The sequence below is a fragment of the Hemiscyllium ocellatum genome, chromosome 1, assembly GCF_020745735.1.
Source record: "Hemiscyllium ocellatum isolate sHemOce1 chromosome 1, sHemOce1.pat.X.cur, whole genome shotgun sequence".
NCBI lineage: Eukaryota > Metazoa > Chordata > Chondrichthyes > Orectolobiformes > Hemiscylliidae > Hemiscyllium > Hemiscyllium ocellatum.
In genome coordinates, this window is record NC_083401.1 from 2,973,147 (window position 1) to 2,992,316 (window position 19,170).

Genomic DNA, 19,170 nt, shown 5'->3' on the forward strand with positions numbered 1-19,170 from the left:
GGCGTGTGGGTTGGTGTGTGTTGAGGTGTGGGTTGGTGTGCGTGTGGGTGTGGGTTTGTGTGCGTGTGGGTGTGGGTTGGTGTGCGGGTGGGAGTGTTTGTATGGGGAGTGTGTGTGGGTGAGTGTTTGTGCTGTGTGAGGGCGTGTATGTATGTGTTGGTGTGTGTTTGGGGTGTGTGGGTGTGTGTTTGGGGTGTGTTTTGGGGTGTGTTTGGGGTGTGGGTTAGTGTGTGTTTGGGGTGTGTGTTGGTGTGTGTTTAGGGTGTGTATTGGTGTGTCTTTGGGATGTGAGTTGGTGTTTGTCTGGTGTGTGTTTTGGTGTGTATTTAGGAAGTGGGTTGGTGTGTGTTTAGGGTGTGCGTTGGTGTGTGGTTAGGGTGTGTGTTGGTGTGCGTTTGGTGTGTGTTTGAGGTGTGTGTTGGTGTGTGTTTGGGGTGTGGGTTGGTGTGTGTTTGGGGTGTGAGTTGGTGTGTGTTTGGGGTTTGTGTTGGTGTGCGTTTGGTGTGTGTTTTGGTGTGGGTTTGGGATGTGGGTTGTGTGTTTGGGGTGTGGGTTAGTGTGTATTTCGGGAGTGGGTTGGTGTGTGTTTAGGGTGTGTGTTGGTGTGTGTTTGGGGTGTGGATTGGTGTGTGTTTGGGGTGTGTGTCGGTGTGTGTTTGGGGTGCGTGTTGGTGTGTGTTTGGGTGTGTGTCGGTGTGTGTTTAGGGTGTGTCTTGGTGTGTGTTTGGGGTGTGTGGTTGTGTGTTTGGGGTGTGTTTTGGGGTGTGGATTAGTGTGTGTTTGGGGTGTGAGTTGTTATGTGTTTGGGGTGTGTGTTGGTGTGTGGGGTGTGGGTTGGTGTGTGCTTGGTGCGTGTTTTGGTGTGTGTTTGTGGTGTGGGTTGGTGAGTGTTTAGGGTGTGTTTGGGGTGTGTGTTGGTGTGTGTTTGGGGTGTGGGTTGGTGTGTGTTTGGGGTGTGTGTTGGTGTGTGTTTCGGGTGTGTTGGTGTGTGTTTGGTGTGTGTTTTGGTGTGTGTTTAGGGTGTGGGTTGGTGTGTGTTTGGGGTGTGGGTTGGTGTGTGTTTGGGGTGTGGGTTGGTGTGTGTTTAGGGTGTGTGTTGGTGTGTGTTTGGGGTGTGGGTTGGTGTGTGTTTGGGGAGTGTGTTGGTGTGTGTTTAGGGTGTGTGTTGGTGTGTGTTTGGGGTGTGGGTTGGTGTGTGTTTGGTGTGTGGGTTGGTCTGTGTTTAGGGTGTGTGTTAGTATGTGTTTGGGGTGTGGGTTAGTGTGTGTTTGGGGTGTGGGTTGGTGTGTGTTTGGGGTGTGGGTTGGTGTGTGTTTAGGGTGTGTGTTGGTGTGTGTTTGGGGTGTGGGTTGGTGTGTGTTTGGGGAGTGTGTTGGTGTGTGTTTAGGGTGTGTGTTGGTGTGTGTTTGGGGTGTGGGTTGGTGTGTGTTTGGTGTGTGGGTTGGTCTGTGTTTAGGGTGTGTGTTAGTATGTGTTTAGGGTGTGGGTTGGTGTGTATTTGGGGTGTGGGTTAGTGTGTGTTTGGGGTATGGGTTGGTGTGTGTTGGTGTGTGTTTGGGGTGTGTGTTGGTGTGTGTTTGGGGTGTGGGTTGGTGTGTGTTTGGGGTGTGGGTTGGTGTGTGTTTGGGGTGTGGGTTGGTGTGTGTTTGGGGTGTGTGTTGGTGTGTGTTTGGGGTGTGGTTTGGTGTGTGTTTGTAGAACATAGAACATAGAACAATACAGCACAGAACAGGTCCTTCGGCCCACAATGTTGTGCCGAACATCTATCCTAGATCAAGCACCCATCCATGTACCTATCCAATTGCCGCTTAAAGGTCGCCAATGATTCTGACTCTACCACTCCCACGGGCAGCGCATTCCATGCCCCCACCACTCTCTGGGTAAAGAACCCACCCCTGACATCTCCCCTATACCTTCCACCCTTCACCTTAAATTTATGTCCCCTTGTAATACTCTGTTGTACCCGGGAAAAAGTTTCTGACTGTCTACTCTATCTATTCCTCTGATCATCTTATAAACCTCTATCAAGTCACCCCTCATCCTTCGCCGTTCTAACGAGAAAAGGCCGAGAACTCTCAACCTGTCCTCGTACGACCTATTCTCCATTCCAGGCAACATCCTGGTAAATCTTCTCAGCACCCTCTCCAAAGCTTCCACATCTTTCCTAAAGTGAGGCGACCAGAACTGCACACAGTACTCCAAATGTGGCCTAACCAAAGTCCTGTACAGCTGCAACATCACTTCACGACTCTTGAATTCAATCCCTCTGCTAATGAACGCTAATACACCATAGGCCTTCTTACAAGCTCTATCCACCTGAGTGGCAACTTTCAAAGAGCTTTGAACATAGACCCCAAGATCCCTCTATTCCTCCACCTGACTAAGAACTTTACCGTTAACCCTGTATTCCGCATTCTCATTTGTTCTTCCAAAATGGACAACCTCACACTTGGCAGGGTTGAACTCCATCTGCCACTCCTCAGCCCAGCTCTGCATCATATCTAAGTCCCTTTGCAGCCGACAACAGCCGTCCTCACTGTCCACAACTCCACCAATCTTCGTATCATCTGCAAATTTACTGACCCACCCTTCGACTCCCTCATCCAAGTCATTAATAAAAATTGTGGAGCGTGTTTGTGTGTGTTTGGGGTGCGTGTTGGTGTGTGTTTGGGGTGTGTGTTGGTGTGTGTTTGGGGTGCGTGTTGGTGTGTGTTTGGGGTGTGTGTTGGTGTGTGTTTGGGGTGTGGTTTGGTGTGTGTTCGGGGTGTGAGTTCGTGTGTGTTTGGTTTGTGTTTTGATGTGTGTTTAGGGTGTGTGTTGGTGTGTGTTTGGGGTGTGTGTTGGTGTGTGGGTTGGTGTGTGTTTGGGGTGTGTGTTGTGTGTTAAGGGTGTGTGTTGGTGTGTGTTTGGGGTGTGGGTTGGTGTGTGTTTGGGGTGTGGGTTGGTGTGTGTTTAGGGTGTGTGTTGGTGTGTGTTTGGGGTGTGGGTTGGTGTGTGTTTGGGGAGTGTGTTGGTGTGTGTTTAGGGTGTGTGTTGGTGTGTGTTTGGGGTGTGGGTTGGTGTGTGTTTGGTGTGTGGGTTGGTCTGTGTTTAGGGTGTGTGTTAGTATGTGTTTAGGGTGTGGGTTGGTGTGTATTTGGGGTGTGGGTTAGTGTGTGTTTGGGGTATGGGTTGGTGTGTGTTGGTGTGTGTTTGGGGTGTGGGTTGGTGTGTGTTTGGGGTGTGGGTTGGTGTGTGTTTGGGGTGTGGGTTGGTGTGTGTTTAGGGTGTGTGTTGGTGTGTGTTTGGGGTGTGGTTTGGTGTGTGTTTGTAGAACATAGAACATAGAACAATACAGCACAGAACAGGTCCTTCGGCCCACAATGTTGTGCCGAACATCTATCCTAGATCAAGCACCCATCCATGTACCTATCCAATTGCCGCTTAAAGGTCGCCAATGATTCTGACTCTACCACTCCCACGGGCAGCGCATTCCATGCCCCCACCACTCTCTGGGTAAAGAACCCACCCCTGACATCTCCCCTATACCTTCCACCCTTCACCTTAAATTTATGTCCCCTTGTAATACTCTGTTGTACCCGGGGAAAAAGTTTCTGACTGTCTACTCTATCTATTCCTCTGATCATCTTATAAACCTCTATCAAGTCACCCCTCATCCTTCGCCGTTCTAACGAGAAAAGGCCGAGAACTCTCAACCTGTCCTCGTACGACCTATTCTCCATTCCAGGCAACATCCTGGTAAATCTTCTCTGCACCCTCTCCAAAGCTTCCACATCTTTCCTAAAGTGAGGCGACCAGAACTGCACACAGTACTCCAAATGTGGCCTAACCAAAGTCCTGTACAGCTGCAACATCACTTCACGACTCTTGAATTCAATCCCTCTGCTAATGAACGCTAATACACCATAGGCCTTCTTACAAGCTCTATCCACCTGAGTGGCAACTTTCAAAGAGCTTTGAACATAGACCCCAAGATCCCTCTATTCCTCCACCTGACTAAGAACTTTACCGTTAACCCTGTATTCCGCATTCTCATTTGTTCTTCCAAAATGGACAACCTCACACTTGGCAGGGTTGAACTCCATCTGCCACTCCTCAGCCCAGCTCTGCATCATATCTAAGTCCCTTTGCAGCCGACAACAGCCGTCCTCACTGTCCACAACTCCACCAATCTTCGTATCATCTGCAAATTTACTGACCCACCCTTCGACTCCCTCATCCAAGTCATTAATAAAAATTGTGGAGCGTGTTTGTGTGTGTTTGGGGTGCGTGTTGGTGTGTGTTTGGGGTGCGTGTTGGTGTGTGTTTGGGGTGCGTGTTGGTGTGTGTTTGGGGTGTGTGTTGGTGTGTGTTTGGGGTGTGGTTTGGTGTGTGTTCGGGGTGTGAGTTCGTGTGTGTTTGGTTTGTGTTTTGATGTGTGTTTAGGGTGTGTGTTGGTGTGTGTTTGGGGTGTGTGTTGGTGTGTGGGTTGGTGTGTGTTTGGGGTGTGTGTTGTGTGTTAAGGGTGTGTGTTGGTGTGTGTTTGGGGTGTGGGTTAGTGTGTGTTTGGGGTGTGGGTTAGTGTGTGTGTGGGGTGTGTGTTGGTGTGTGTTTGGGGTGTGAGTTGGTGTGTGTTTGGTTTGTGTTTTGATGTGTGTTTAGGGTGTGGGTTAGTGTGTGTGTGGGGTGTGTGTTGGTGTGTGCTTGCGATGTGGGTTGGTGTGTGTTTGGGGAGGATGTTGGTGTGTGTTTAGGGTGTGTGTTGGTGTGTGTTTGGGGTGTGGGTTAGGGTGTGTTTGGGGAGGGTGTTGGTGTGTATTTCGGGTGTGTGTTGGTGTGTGTTTTGGTGTGTGTTTAGTGTGTGGGTTGGTGTGTGTTTGGGGTGTGGGTTGGTGTGTGTTTACGGTGTGTTTAGGGTGTGTGTTGGTGTGTGTTTGGGGTGTGGGTTGTTGTGTGTTTGGAATGTGGGTTGGTGTGCGTTTGGTTTGTGGGTTGGTATGTGTTTGGGGGTGTGGGTTGGTGTGTGTTTAGGGTGTGTGTTGGTGTGTGTTTGGTGTGTGGGTTGGTGTGTGTTTTGGTGCGTTGTTAGGGTGTGAGTTGGTGTGTGGAGTGTGTGTTGGTGTGTGTTTGGGGTGTGTGTTGGTGTGTGTTTGGGGTGTGGGTTGGTGTGTGCTTGGGGTATGGGTTGGTGTGTGCTTGGGGTGTGGGTTGGTGTGTGTTTAGGGTGTGTGTTGGTGTGTGTTTGGTGTGTGGGTTGGTGTGTGTTTCGTGTGCGTTTAGGGTGTGGGTTGGTGTGTGTTTGGGGTGTGTGTTGGTGTGTGTTTGGGGTGTGTGTTGGTGTGTGTTTAGGGTGTGTGTTGGTGTGTGTTTGGGGTGTGGGTTGGTGTGTGTTTGTGGTGTGTGTTGGTGCATGTTTAGGGTGTGTGTTGGTGTGTGTTTGGGGTGTGTGTTGGTGTGTGTTTGGGTGTGGGTTAGTGTGTGTTTGTGTGTGTTTGGGGTGTGTGCTGGTGTGTGTTTGGGGTGTGGGTTGGCGTGTGTTTGGGGTGTGTGTTTCGGGTGTGGGTTGGTGTGTGTTTGGCGTGCGTGTTGGTGTGTGTTTAGGGTGTTTGTTGGTGTGTGTTCAGGGTGTGGGTTGGTGTGTGTTCAGGGTGTGGGTTGGTGTGTGTTTGGGGTGTGGGTTGCTGTGTGTTTGAGGTTTGGTTTGGTGTGTGTTTGAGGTGTGTGTTTGGGGAGTGGGTTGGTGTGTGTTTGGGGAGTGGGTTGGTGTGTGTTTGGGGTGTGGGTTGGTGTGTGTTTGGGGTGTGTGTTTTGGGGTGTGGGTTGGTGTGTGTTTAGGGAGTGTGTTGGTGTGTGTTTAGTGTGTGTGTTGGTGTGTGTTTGGGGACTGTGTTGGTGTGTGTTTAAGGTGTGTGTTGGTGTGTGTTTGGGGAGTGTGTTGGTGTGTGTTTCGGGTGTGTGTTGGTGTGTGCTTGGTGTGTGTTTTGGTGTGTGTTTAGGGTGTGTGTTGGTGTGTGTTTAGGGTGTGTGTTGGTGTGTGTTTGGGGTGTGGGTTGGTGTGTGTTTATGGTGTGTTTGGGGTGTGTGTTGGTGAGTGTTTAGGGTGTGTGTTGGTGAGTGTTTAGGGTGTGTGTTGGTGTGTGTTTGGGGTGTGGGTTGGTGTGTATTGGGGTGCATGTTGGTGTATGTTTGGTGTGTGTTTGGGTTGTATGTTGGTGTGTGTTTGGTGTGTGTTTTGGTGCGTGTTAAGGGTGTGGGTGTGTGTGTGTTTGAGGTGTGTGTTGGTGTGTGGGGTGTGTGTTGGTGTGTGTTTAGGGTCTGGATTGGTGTGTGTTTGGGGTGTGGGTTGGTGTGTGTTTGGAATGTGGGTTGGTGTGTGGTTAGGATGTGGGTTGGTGTGTGTTTGGGGAATGTGTTGGTTTGTGTTTGGGGTATGTGTTGGTTTGTGTTTGGGGTGTGTGTTGGTGTGTGTTTCGGGTGTGGGTTGATGTGTGCTTGTGATGTGGTTTTGGTGTGTGTTTAGGATGTGTGTTGGTGTGTGTTTGGGGTGTGTTTATGGTGTGTGTTGGAGTGTGTTTAGGGTATGTATTGGTGTGTGTTTGGGGTATGGGTCAGTGTGTGTTTGTGGAGTGTGTTGGTGTATGTTTAGGGTGTGAATTGGTGTGTGTTTGGGGTAAGTGTTGGTGTGTGTTTGGGGAGTGTGTTGGTGTGTGTTTGGGGTTGGGGTTAGTGTGTGTTTGGGGTGTGTCTTGGTGTGTGTTTGGGGTGTGTGTTGGTGTGTGTTTCGGGTGTGGGTTGGCGTGTGTTTGGGGTGTGTGTTTCTGGTGTGGGTTGGTGTGTTTGGCGTGCGTGTTGGTGTGTGTTTAGGGTGTTTGGTGTGTGTTTGGGGTGTGTGTTTAGGGCGTGGGTTGGTGTGTGTTTGGGGTGTGGGTTGCTGTGTGTTTGGGGTTTGGGTTGGTGTGTGTTTGAGGTGTGTGTTTGGGGTGTGGGTTGGTATGTGTTTGAGGTGTGTGTTAGTGTGTGTTTGGGTTGTGTATTTGGGGTGTGTATTTGGGGTGTGGGTTGGTGTGTGTTTAGGGTGTGTGTGTTAGTGTGTGTTTAGGGTATGTGTTGGTGTGTGTTTGTGGTGTGGGTTGGTGTGTGTTTGTGGTGTGGGTTGGTGTGTGTTTGGGGTGTGGGCTGGTGTGTGTTTGGGGTGTGGGCTGGTGTGTGTTTAGGGTGTGTGTGTAAGTGTGTGTTTAGGGTGTGTGTTGGCGTGTGTTTATGGTGTGGGTTGGTGTGTGTTTAGGGTGTGTGTTTAAGGTGTGTTGGTGTGTGTTTGGGTTGTGTGTTGGTGTGTGGTTCGGGTGTGTGTTGGTGTGTGTTCGGTGTGTGTTTTGGTGTGTGTTTAGGGTGTGTGTTGGTGTGTGTTTGGGGTGTGGGTTGGTGTGTATTTGGGGTGTGGGTTGATGTGTGTTTAGGGTGTGGGTTGGTGTGTGTTTGGGGTGTATGTTGGTATGTGTTTGGTGTGTGTTTTGGTGCGTGTTTAGGGTTTGGGTTGGTGTGTGTTTGGGGTGTGTGTTGGCCTGTGTTTCGGGTGTGGGTTGGTGTGTGTTTTGGGTGTGGGTTGGTGTTTGTTTAGTTTGTGTTTTGGTGTGTGTTTGGGTGTGGGTTGATATGTTTTTACGGTGTGTTTGGGGTGTGGGTTGGTGTGCGTTTGGTGTGTGGGTTGGTGTGTGTTTGGGGGTGTGAGTTGGTGTGTCTTTAGTGTGTGTGTTGGTGTGTGTTTGGTGTGTGGGTTGGTGTGTGTTTGGGGTGTATGTTGGTGTGTGTTTGGTGTGTGTTTAGGGTGTGTGTTGGTGTGTGTTTGGGGTGTGGTTTGGTGTATGTTTAGGGTGTGTCTTGGTGTGTGTTCGGGGTGTGAGTTCATGTGTGTTTCGTTTGTGTTTTGATGTGTGTTTAGGGTGTGGGTTGGTGTGTGTTTTGGGGTGTGTGTTGGTGTGTGTTTGGGGTGTGGGTTAGTGTGTGTTTGGGGAGGGTGTTGGTGTGTGTTTAGGGTGTGTGTTGGTGTGTGTTTGGGGTGTGGGTTAGTGTGTGTTTGTGGAGGGTGTTGGTGTGTTTTTCGGGTGTGTGTTTGGTGTGTGTTTTGGTGTGTGTTTGGGGTGTGGGTTGTGTGTGTGTTTATGGTGTGTGTTGGTGTGTGCTTGGTGTGTGTGTTGGTGTGTGTTTAGGGTGTGTGTTGGTGTGTGTTTAGGGTGTGTGTTGGTGTGTGTTTGGGGTATGGGTTGGTGTGTGTTTATGGTGTGTTTGGGGTGTGTGTTGGTGAGTGTTTCGGGTGTGTGTTGGTGTGTGCTTGGTGTGTGTGTTGGTGTGTGTTTATGGTGTGTTTGGGGTGTGTGTTGGTGAGTGTTTAGGGTGTGTGTTGGTGTGTGTTTGGGGTGTATGTTGGTGTGTGTTTGGTGTGTGTTTTGGTGCGTGTTAAGGGTGTGGGTGTGTGTGTGTTTGAGGTGTGTGTTGGTGTGTGGGGTGTGTGTTGGTGTGTGTTTAGGGTCTGGATTGGTGTGTGTTTGGGTATGTGTTGGTTTGTGTTTGGGTGTGTGTTGGTGTGTGTTTTGGGGTGTGGGTTGGTGTGTTTGGGGTGTGGGTTGGTGTGTGTTTGGGGTGTGGGTTGGTGTGTGTTTGGGGTGTGGGTTGGTGTGTGTTTGGAATGTGGGTTGGTGTGTGGTTAGGATGTGGGTTGGTGTGTGTTTGGGGAATGTGTTGGTTTGTGTTTGGGGTATGTGTTGGTTTGTGTTTGGGGTGTGTGTTGGTGTGTGTTTGGGGTGTGTTTATGGTGTGTGTTGGAGTGTGTTTAGGGTATGTATTGGTGTGTGTTTGGGGTATGGGTCAGTGTGTGTTTGTGGAGTGTGTTGGTGTATGTTTAGGGTGTGAATTGGTGTGTGTTTGGGGTAAGTGTTGGTGTGTGTTTGGGGAGTGTGTTGGTGTGTGTTTGGGGTTGGGGTTAGTGTGTGTTTGGGGTGTGTCTTGGTGTGTGTTTGGGGTGTGTGTTGGTGTGTGTTTCGGGTGTGGGATGGCGTGTGTTTGGGGTGTGTGTTTCTGGTGTGGGTTGGTGTGTTTGGCGTGCGTGTTGGTGTGTGTTTAGGGTGTTTGGTGTGTGTTTGGGGTGTGTGTTTAGGGCGTGGGTTGGTGTGTGTTTGGGGTGTGGGTTGCTGTGTGTTTGGGGTTTGGGTTGGTGTGTGTTTGAGGTGTGTGTTTGGGGTGTGGGTTGGTATGTGTTTGAGGTGTGGGTTGGTGTGTGTTTGGGTTGTGTATTTGGGGTGTGTGTTGGTGTGTGTTTAGGGTGTGTGTGTTAGTGTGTGTTTAGGGTATGTGTTGGTGTGTGTTTGTGGTGTGGGTTGGTGTGTGTTTGGGGTGTGGGCTGGTGTGTGTTTGGGGTGTGTGTGGTGTGTGTTTAGGGTGTGTGTGTAAGTGTGTGTTTAGGGGTGTGTTGGTGTGTGTTTATGGTGTGGGTTGGTGTGTGTTTAGGGTGTGTGTTTAAGGTGTGTTGGTGTGTGTTTGGGTTGTGTGTTGGTGTGTGGTTCGGGTGTGTGTTGGTGTGTGTTCGGTGTGTGTTTTGGTGTGTGTTTAGGGTGTGTGTTGGTGTGTGTTTGGGGTGTGGGTTGGTGTGTATTTGGGGTGTGGGTTGGTGTGTATTTGGGGTGTGGGTTGATGTGTGTTTAGGGTGTGGGTTGGTGTGTGTTTGGGGTGTATGTTGGTATGTGTTTGGTGTGTGTTTTGGTGCGTGTTTAGGGTTTGGGTTGGTGTGTGTTTGGGGTGTGTGTTGGCCTGTGTTTCGGGTGTGGGTTGGTGTGTGTTTTGGGTGTGGGTTGGTGTTTGTTTAGTTTGTGTTTTGGTGTGTGTTTGGGTGTGGGTTGATATGTTTTTACGGTGTGTTTGGGGTGTGGGTTGGTGTGCGTTTGGTGTGTGGGTTGGTGTGTGTTTGGGGGTGTGAGTTGGTGTGTCTTTAGTGTGTGTGTTGGTGTGTGTTTGGTGTGTGGGTTGGTGTGTGTTTGGGGTGTATGTTGGTGTGTGTTTGGTGTGTGTTTAGGGTGTGTGTTGGTGTGTGTTTGGGGTGTGGTTTGGTGTATGTTTAGGGTGTGTCTTGATGTGTGTTCGGGGTGTGAGTTCATGTGTGTTTCGTTTGTGTTTTGATGTGTGTTTAGGGTGTGGGTTGGTGTGTGTTTTGGGGTGTGTGTTGGTGTGTGTTTGGGGTGTGGGTTAGTGTGTGTTTGGGGAGGGTGTTGGTGTGTGTTTAGGGTGTGTGTTGGTGTGTGTTTGGGGTGTGGGTTAGTGTGTGTTTGGGGAGGGTGTTGGTGTGTTTTTCGGGTGTGTGTTTGGTGTGTGTTTTGGTGTGTGTTTGGGGTGTGGGTTGGTGTGTGTTTATTGTGTGTGTTTGTGTGTGTTTAAGGTGTGTGTTGGTGTGTGTTTGGGGTGTGGGTTAGTGTGTGTGTGGGGTGTGTGTTGGTGTGTGTTTATGGTGTGTGTTTGTGTGTGTTTAAGGTGTGTGTTGGTGTGTGTTTGGGGTATGGGTTAGTGTGTGTGTGGGGTGTGTGTTGGTGTGTGTTTGGGGTGTGTGTTTGGGGTGTGTGTTGGTGTGTATTTGGGGTGTGTATTGGTGTGTGCTTGCGATGTGGGTTGGTGTGTGTTTGGGGTGTGTGTTGGTGTGTGCTTGGGGTGTGGGTTGGTGCGTGTTTAGGGTGTGGGTTAGTGTGTGTTTGGGGAGGGTGTTGGTATGTGTTTAGGGTGTGTGTTGGTGTGTGTTTCGAGTGTGGGTTGGTGTGTGTTTACAGTGTGTTTAGGGTAAGGGTTGGTGTGTGTTTGGGGTGTGGGTTAGTGTGTGTGTGGGGTGTGTGTTGGTGTATGTTTGGGGTGTGTGTTGGGGTGTGTTTGGGGTGTAGTTTGGCGTGTGTTTAGTGTGTGTTTGGTGTGTGTTTGGGGTGTGGGTTGGTGTGTGTTTGGAATGTGTGTTGGTGTGTGCTTGCGATGTGGGTTGGTGTGTGTTTGGGGTGTGTGTTGGTTTGTGTGTGTGGGTTGGTGCGTGTTTAGGGTGTGGGTTAGTGTGTGTTTGGGGAGGGTGTTGGTGTGTGTTTAGGGTGTGTGTTGGTGTGTGTTTGGGGTGTGGGTTAGTGTGTGTTTCGGGTGTGTGTTGGTGTGTGTTTATGGTGTGTGTTTGTGTGTGTTTAAGGTGTGTGTTGGTGTGTGTTTGGGGTATGGGTTAGTGTGTGTGTGGGGTGTGTGTTGGTGTGTGTTTGGGGTGTGTGTTGGTGTGTGTTTGGGGTGTGGGTTGGTGCGTGTTTAGGGTGTGGGTTAGTGTGTGTTTAGGGAGGGTGTTGGTATGTGTTTAGGGTGTGGGTTGGTGTGTGTTTCGGGTGTGGGTTGGTGTGTGTTTGGTGTGTGTTTTGGTGTGTGTTTAGTGTGTTGGTTGGTGTGTGTTTGAGGTGTGGGTTGATGTGTGCTTCGGGTGTGGGTTGGTGTGTGTTTGGGGTGTGGGTTGGTGCGTGTTTAGGGTGTGGGTTAGTGTGTGTTTGGGGAGGGTGTTGGTGTGTGTTTAGGGTGTGTGTTGGTGTGTGTTTGGGGTGTGGGTTAGTGTGTGTTTGGGGAGGGTGTTGGTGTGTATTTCGGGTGTGTGTTGGTGTGTGTTTGGGGTGTGTTTTGGTGTGTATTTAGTGTGTGGGTTGGTGTGTGTTTGGGGTGTGTGTTGTTGTGTGTTTACGGTGTGTTTAGGGTGAGGGTTGGTGTGTGTTTTGGGTGTGGGTTGGTGTGTGTTTGGAGTGTGGGTTGGTGTGCGTTTGGTGTGTGTTTGGGGTGTGTGTTTGGTGTGTTTTTAGGGTGTGGGTTGGTGTGTGTTTGGGGTGTGTGTTTGGGGTGTATGTTGGTGTGTGTTTAGGGTGTGTGTTGGTGTCGGTTAGGGGTGTGGGTTGGTGTGTGTATGTGGTGTGTGTTGGTGCGTGTTTGGGGTGTGTGTTGGTGTGTGTTTAGGGTGTGTGTTGGTGTGTTTGGAGAGTGGGTTGGTGTGTGTTTGGGGTGTGGGTTGGTGCGTGTTTAGGGTGTGGGTTAGTGTGTGTTTGGGGAGGGTGTTGGTGTGTGTTTAGGGTGTGTGTTGGTGTGTGTTTGGGGTGTGGGTTAGTGTGTGTTTGGGGAGGGTGTTGGTGTGTGTTTATGGTGTGTGTTTGTGTGTGTTTGGTGTGTGTTTTGGTGTGTGTTTAGTGTGTGGATTGGTGTGTGTTTGGGGTGTGGGTTGTTGTGTGTTTACGGTGTGTTTAGGGTGAGGGTTGGTGTGTGTTTTGGGTGTGGGTTGGTGTGTGTTTGGAGTGTGGGTTGGTGTGCGTTTGGTGTGTGTTTGGGGTGTATGTTGGTGTGTGTTTTGGTGCGTGTTTAGGGTGTGGGTTGGTGTGTGGGGTGTGTGTCGGTGTGTGTTTGGGGTTTGGGTTGGTGTGTGTTTGGGGTGTGGGTGGGTGTGAGTATGGGGTGTGTGTTGATGTGTGCTTGTGATGTGTGTTGGTGTGTGTTTGGGGTGTGTGTTGGTGTGTGTTTGGGGTGTGTGTTGGTGTGTGCTTCGGGTGTGGGTTGGTGTATGTTTGGGGTGTGTGTTGGTGTGCGCTTAGTGTGTGGGTTGGTGGGTGTTTGGGGTATGTGTTGGTGTGTGTTTGGGGTGTGTGTTGGTGTGTTTTGGGGTGTGGGTTGGTGTGTGTTTAGAGAGTGTTTGGGGTATGTGTTGGTGTGTGTTTGGGGTGTGTGTTGGTGTGTATTTGGGGTGTGGGTTGTTGTGTGTTTAGAGAGTGTTTGGGGTGTGTGTTGCTGTGTGTTTGTTGTGTGGGTTGTCCTGTGCTTGGGGTGTGGGTTGTTTGTGTGTGTGTTTGGGGTGTGGGTTGATGTGTGTTTGTGATATGGGTTGGTGTGTGTTTGGGGTGTGTGTTGGTGTGTGGGGTGTGTGTTGGTGTGTGTTTAGGGTGTGTGTTAGTGTGTGTTTGGGGAGTGTGTTGGTGTGTGTTTAGTGTCTGGATTGGTGGGTGTTTGGGGATGTGTTGGTTTGTGTTTGGGGTGTGGGTTGCTGTGTGTTTGGGGTGTGGGTTAGTGTGTGTTTAGGATGTGGGTTGGTGTGTGTTTGGGGAATGTGTTGGTGTGTGTTTCGGGTGTGGGTTGGTGTGTGTTTGGGGTGTGTGTGGATGTGTGCTCGTGATGTGGGTTCGTGTGTGTTTGTGATGTGTGTTGGTGTGTGTTTTGGGTGTGTGTTGGTGTGTGTTTCGGGTGTGTTTATGGTGTGTATTGGAGTGTGTTTTGGGTGTGTGTTTGGGGTGTGGGTTGGTGTGTGTTTATGGTGTGTGTTTGTGTGTGTTTGGGGTATGGGTTAGTGTGTATGTGGGGTGTGTGTTGGTGTGTGTTTGGGGTGTGTGATGGTGTGTGTTTGGGGTGTGTTTATGGTGTGTATTGGAGTGTGTTTCGGGTGTGTGTTGGTGTGTGTTTGGGGTGTGGGTTGGTGTGTGTTTATGGTGTGTGTTTGTGTGTGTTTAAGGTGTGTGTTGGTGTGTTTGGGGTATGGGTTAGTGTGTGTGGGGGGTGTGTGTTGGTGTGTGTTTGGGGTGTGTGTTGGTGTGTGTTTGGGGTGTGTGTTGGTGTGTGTTTGGGGTGTGGTTTGGTGTGTGTTTGGGGTGGGTGTTGGTGTGTGTTTGGTTTGTGTTTTGATGTGTGTTTGGGGTGTGTATTGGTGTGTGCTTGCGATGTGGGTTGGTGTGTGTTTGGGGTGTGTTTGGGGTGTGGGTTGGTGCGTGTTTAGGGTGTGGGTTAGTGTGTGTTTGGGGAGGGTGTTGGTATGTGTTTAGGGTGTGTGTTGGTGTGTGTTTCGGGTGTGGGTTGGTGTGTGTTTACAGTGTGTTTAGGGTAAGGGTTGGTGTGTGTTTGGGGTGTGGGTTGGTGTGTGTTTGGGGTGTGGGTTGGTGTGCGTTTGGTGTGTGTTTGGGGTGTGTGTTTGGTGTGTTTTTAGGGTGTGGGTTGGTGTGTGTTTGGGGTGTATGTTGGTGTGTGTTTTGGTGCGTGTTTAGGGTGTGAGTTGGTGTGTGCTTGGGGTGTGGGTTGGTGTGAGTATGGGGTGTGTGTTGATGTGTGCTTGTGATGTGGGTTGGTGTGTGTTTGGGGTGTGTGTTGGTGTGTGTTTGGGGTGTATGTTGGTCTGTGTTTTGGTGCGTGTTTAGGGTGTGGGTTGGTGTGTGGGGTGTGTGTTGGTGTGTGTTTGGGGTGTGGGTTGGTGTGTGCTTGGGGTGTGGGTTGGTGTGAGTATGGGGTGTGTGTTGATGTGTGCTTGTGATGTGGGTTGGTGTGTGTTGGTGTGTGTTTGGGGTGTATGTTGGTGTGTGTTTTGGTGCGTGTTTAGGGTGTGGGTTGGTGTGTGGGGTGTGTGTTGGTGTGTGTTTGGGGTGTGTGTTGGTGTGTGTTTGGGGTGTGGGTTGGTGTGTGCTTGGGGTGTGGGTTGGTGTGAGTATGGGGTGTGTGTTGGTGTGTGTTTGGGGTGTGGGTTGGTGCGTGTTTAGGGTATGGGTTGGTGTGTGTTTGGGGAGGGTGTTGGTATGTGTTTAGTGTGTGTGTTGGTGTGTGTTTCGGGTGTGGGTTGGTGTGTGTTTACAGTGTGTTTAGGGTAAGGGTTGGTGTGTGTTTGGGGTGTGGGTTGGTGTGTGTTTGGGGTTTGGGTTGGTGTGCGTTTGGTGTGTGTTTGGGGTGTGTGTTTGGTGTGTGTTTGGGGTGTGGGTTGGCGTGTGTTTGGGGTGTGTGTTGGTGTGTGTTTGGTGTGTATGTTGGTGTGTGTTTTGGTGCGTATTTAGGGTGTGGGTTGGTGTGTGGGGTGTGTGTTGGTGTGTGTTTGGGGTGTGGGTTGGTGTGTGCTTGGGGTGTGGGTTGGTGTGAGCATGGGGTCTGTGTTGATGTGTGCTTGTGATGTGGGTTGGTGTGTGTTTGGGGTGTGTGCTGGTATGTGTTTAGGGTGTGTGTTGGTGTGTGTTTGGGGTGTCCATTGGTGTGTGTTTGGGGTGTGTGTTGGTGTGTGATCGGGATGTGGGTTGTTGTGTGTTTGGGGAGTGTGTTGGTGTGTGTTTAGTGTGTGTGTTAGTGTGTGTTTGGGGTGTGGGTTGGTGTGTGTTTGGGGTGTGAGTTGTTTTGCGCTTGTGATGTGGGTTGATGTTTGTTTCGGGTGTGTGCTGGTGTGTACCTGGAGTTGGGGTTGGTGTGTGTTTAGTGTGTGTTGATGTGTGCTTGTGATGTGGGTTAGTGTGTGTTTGGGGTGTGTGTTGGTGTGTGTTTAGGGTGTGTGTTGGTGTGTGTTTAGGGTGTGTGTTTGGGGTGTGGGTTAGTGCGTGTTTGGGGAGTGTGTTGGTGTGTGTTTAGGGTGTGGAATGGTGTGTGTTTGAGGTATGTTTTGGTGTGTGTTTGGAGTGTGGGTTAGTGTATGTTTGGGGTGTGTGTTGGTGTGTGTTTGAGGTGTGTGTTGGTGTGTGTTTCGGGTTTGGGTTGGTGTGTCTTTGGTGAGTGTTTTGGTGTGTGTTTGGGGTGTGGTTTGGTATGTGTTTATTGTGTGTTGGTGTGCGTGTTGTGGGTTGGTGTGCTTGTGGGTGTGTTTGTATGGGGAGTGTGTGTGGGTGAGTGTTTGTGCTGTGTGAGGGCGTGTATGTGTGTATGTGTTGGTGTGTATTTCGGGAGTGGATTGGGGTGTGTTTGGGGTGTGGGTTGGTTTGTGTTTGGGGTGTGTGTTGGTGTGTGTTTATGGTGTGTGTTGGTGTGTGTTTGGTGTGTGGGTTAGTGTGTGTTTGGGGCGTGTGTTTGTGTGTGTTTAGGGTGTGGAATGGTGTGTGTTTGAGGTATGTTTTGGTGTTTGAGGTATGTTTTGGTGTGTGTTTGGGGTGTGGGTTAGTGTGTGTTTGGGGTGTGTGTAGGTGTGTGTTTCTGGTGTGTGTTGGTGTGTGTTTCGGGTGTGAGTTGGTGTGTGTTTCGGGTGTGTGTTTTGGGTTTGGGTTGGTGTGTGTTTGGGGTGTGTGTTGGTGTGTGTTTCGGGTGTGGGTTGGTGTGTTTGGGGTGTGGGTTGGTGTCTGTTTGGTGTGAGTGTTGGTGTGCGTTTAGGGTTTGTGTTGGTGTGTGTTTGGGGGGTGTGGTTTGGTTTGTGTTTGGGTTGTTTGTTGGTGTGTGTTTGGCGTGCGTGTTGGTGTGGGTTTAGGGTGTGTGTTGGTGTGTGTTTGGGGTGTGGGTTGGTTTGTGTTTGGGGTGTTTGTTGGTATGTGTTTGGGGTGTGTTTATGGTGTGTGTTGGTGTGTGTTTCGGGTGTGGGTTAGTGGGTGTTTGGGGAGTGTGTTGGTTTATGTTCAGGGTGTGAATTGGTGAGTGTTTGCGGTATGTGTTGGTGTGTGTTTGGGGTGTGTGTTGGTGTCTGTTTGGGGTGTGAGTTGGTGTGTGTTTCGGGTGTGGGTTGGCGTGTGTTTGGGGTGTGTGTTTCGGGTGTGGGTTGGTGTGTGTTTGGGGTGTGTGTTGGCGTGCGTATGGGGTGTGAGTTGTAATGGTGTGTGTTTTGCTGTGCGTGTACGGTTTGGTTTGGTGTGTGTTTGGGGTGAGTTTTGGTGTGTGGGGTGTGGGTTAGTGTGTGTTTGGGGTGTGTGTTGGTGTGTGTTTGAGGTGTGTGTTGGTGTGTGTTTCGGGTGTGGGTTGGTGTGTGTTTCGGTTTTGTGTTTCGGGTTTGGGTTGGTGTGTGTTTGGGGTGTGTGTTGGTGTGTGTTTAGGGTGTGTGTTGGTGTGTGTTTGGGGTGTGGGTTAGTGTGTGTTTGGGGTGTGTGTTGGTGTGTGTTTGGAGTGTGGGTTGGTGTGTGTTTGGGGTGTCCGTTGGTGTGTGTTTGGGTTGTGTGTTGGTGTGTGATCGGGATGTGGGTTGTTGTGTGTTTGGGGAGTGTGTTGGTGTGTGTTTAGTGTGCGTTTGGGGTGTGGGTTGGTGTGTGCTTGGGGTGTGTGTTGTTTTGCGCTTGTGATGTGTGTTGATGTTTGTTTCGGGTGTGTGCTGGTGTGTACTTGGAGTTTGGGTTGGTGTGTGTTTAGTGTGTGTTGATGTGTGCTTGTGATGAGGGTTGGTGTGTGTTTAGTGTGTGTTGATGTGTGCTTGTGATGTGGGTTGGTGTGTGTTTGGGGTGTGTGTTGGTGTTTGTTTAGGGTGTGTGTTGGTGTGTGTTTAGGGTGTGTGTTGGTGTGTGTTTGGGGTGTGGGTTAGTGTGTGTTTGGGGAGTGTGTTGGTGTGTGTTTAGGTTGTGGAATGGTGTGTGTTTGAGGTATGTTTTGGTGTGTGTTTGGGGTGTGGGTTAGTGTATGTTTGGGGTGTGTGTTGGTGTGTGTTTGAGGTGTGTGTTGGTGTGTGTTTCGGGTTTGGGTTGGTGTGTGTTTGGGGTGTGTGTTGGTGTGTGTTTGTGTGTGTTTTGGTTTGTGTTTGGGGTGTGGGTTGGTGTGTGTTTAGGGTGTGGGTTGGTGTGTGTGGGTATGGGTTGGTGTGTGTTTGGGGTGTGAGTTGGTGTGTGTTTGGGGTGTGGTTTCGTGTGTGTTTATTGTGTGTTGGTGTGCGTGTTGTTGTGGGTTGGTGTGCTTGTGGGTGTGTTTGTATGGGGAGTGTGTGTGGGTGAGTGTTTGTGCTGTGTGAGGGCATGTATGTGTGTATGTGTTGGTGTGTATTTCACAAGTGGATTAGGGTGTGTTTGGGGTGTGGGTTAGTGTGTGTTTGGGGTGTGTGTTGGTGTGTGTTTCTGGTGTGTGTTGGTGTGTGTTTCGGGTGTGGGTTGGTGTGTGTTTCGGGTGTGTGTTTTGGGTTTGGGTTGGTGTGTGTTTGGGGTGTGTGAAGGTGTGTGTTTCGGGTGTGGGTTGGTGTGTGTTTGGGGTGTGGGTTGGTGTCTGTTTGGTGTGTGTGTGTTGGTGTGCGTTTAGGGTTTGTGTTGGTATGTGTTTGGGGTGTGGGTTGGTTTGTGTTTGGTGTGTGTGTTGGTGTGTGTTTAGGGTGTGTGTTGGTGTGTGTTTGGGGTGTGGGTTAGTGTGTGTTTGGGGCGTGTGTTGGTGTGTGTTTAGGGTGTGGAATGGTGTGTGTTTGAGGTATGTTTTGGTGTGTGTTTGGTGTGTGGGTTAGTGTGTGTTTGGGGTGTGTGTTGGTGTGTGTTTCTGGTGTGTGTTGGTGTGTGTTTCGGGTGTGGGTTGGTGTGTGTTTCAGGTGTATGTTTTGGGTTTGGCTTGGTGTCTGTTTGGTGTGAGTGTTGGTGTGCGTTTAGGGTTTGTGTTGGTGTGTGTTTGGGGTGTGGGTTGGTTTATGTTTGGGTTGTTTGTTGGTGTGTGTTTGGCGTGCGAGTTGGTGTGGGTTTAGGGTGTGTGTTGTGTGTGTTTGGGGTGTGGGTTGGTTTGTGTTTGCGGTGTTTGTTGGTGTGTGTTTGGGATGTGTGTTTATGGTGTGTGTTGGTGTATGTTTGCGTTGTGGGTTGGTGTGTGTTTGAGGTGTGTATTTGGTGTGTGGTTTGTTGGGTGTTTGGGGTGTGCGTTGGTGTGTGTTTGGGTGTGTGGGTTGGTGTGTGTTTGGGGTGTGGTTTGGTCTGTGCTTGGGGTGTGTTTGGGGTGTGTATTTGGGGTGTGGGTTGGTGTGTGTTTGGGGTGTGAGTTGGTGTTTGTTTGGGGTGTGGGTTGGTGTGTGTTTGGGGTGTGGGTTGGTCTGTGTGTGGGTATGGGTTGGTGTGTGTTTGAGGTGTGAGTTTGTGTGTGTTTGGGGTGTGGGTTGGTGTGTGTTTATTGTGTGTTGGTGTGCGTGTTGTGGGTTGGTGTGCTTGTGGGTGTGTTTGTATGGGGAGTGTGTGTGGGTGAGAGTTTGTGTGTGTGGTGGGTGTATGTGTGTATGGTGTGTGTGTTGGTGTGTGTGTTTGGTGTGGTTTGGGGTGTGTTTGGTGTGTGTGTTGGTGTGGTTTGGGGTGTGTGTTGGTGTGTGTTTGGGGTTTGGGTTGGTGTGTGTTTGGTGTGTGTTGGTGTGTGCTTGTGATGTGTGTTGGTGTGTGTTTGGGGTGTGTGGTGGTGTGTGTTTCGGGTGTGTGTTGGTGTGTTTTTGGTGTGTGTTGGTGTGTGGGTGTGTGTGTGTTTGGGGCGTGTGTTGGTGTGTGTTTAGGGTGTGGAATGGTGTGTGTTTGAGGTATGTTTTGA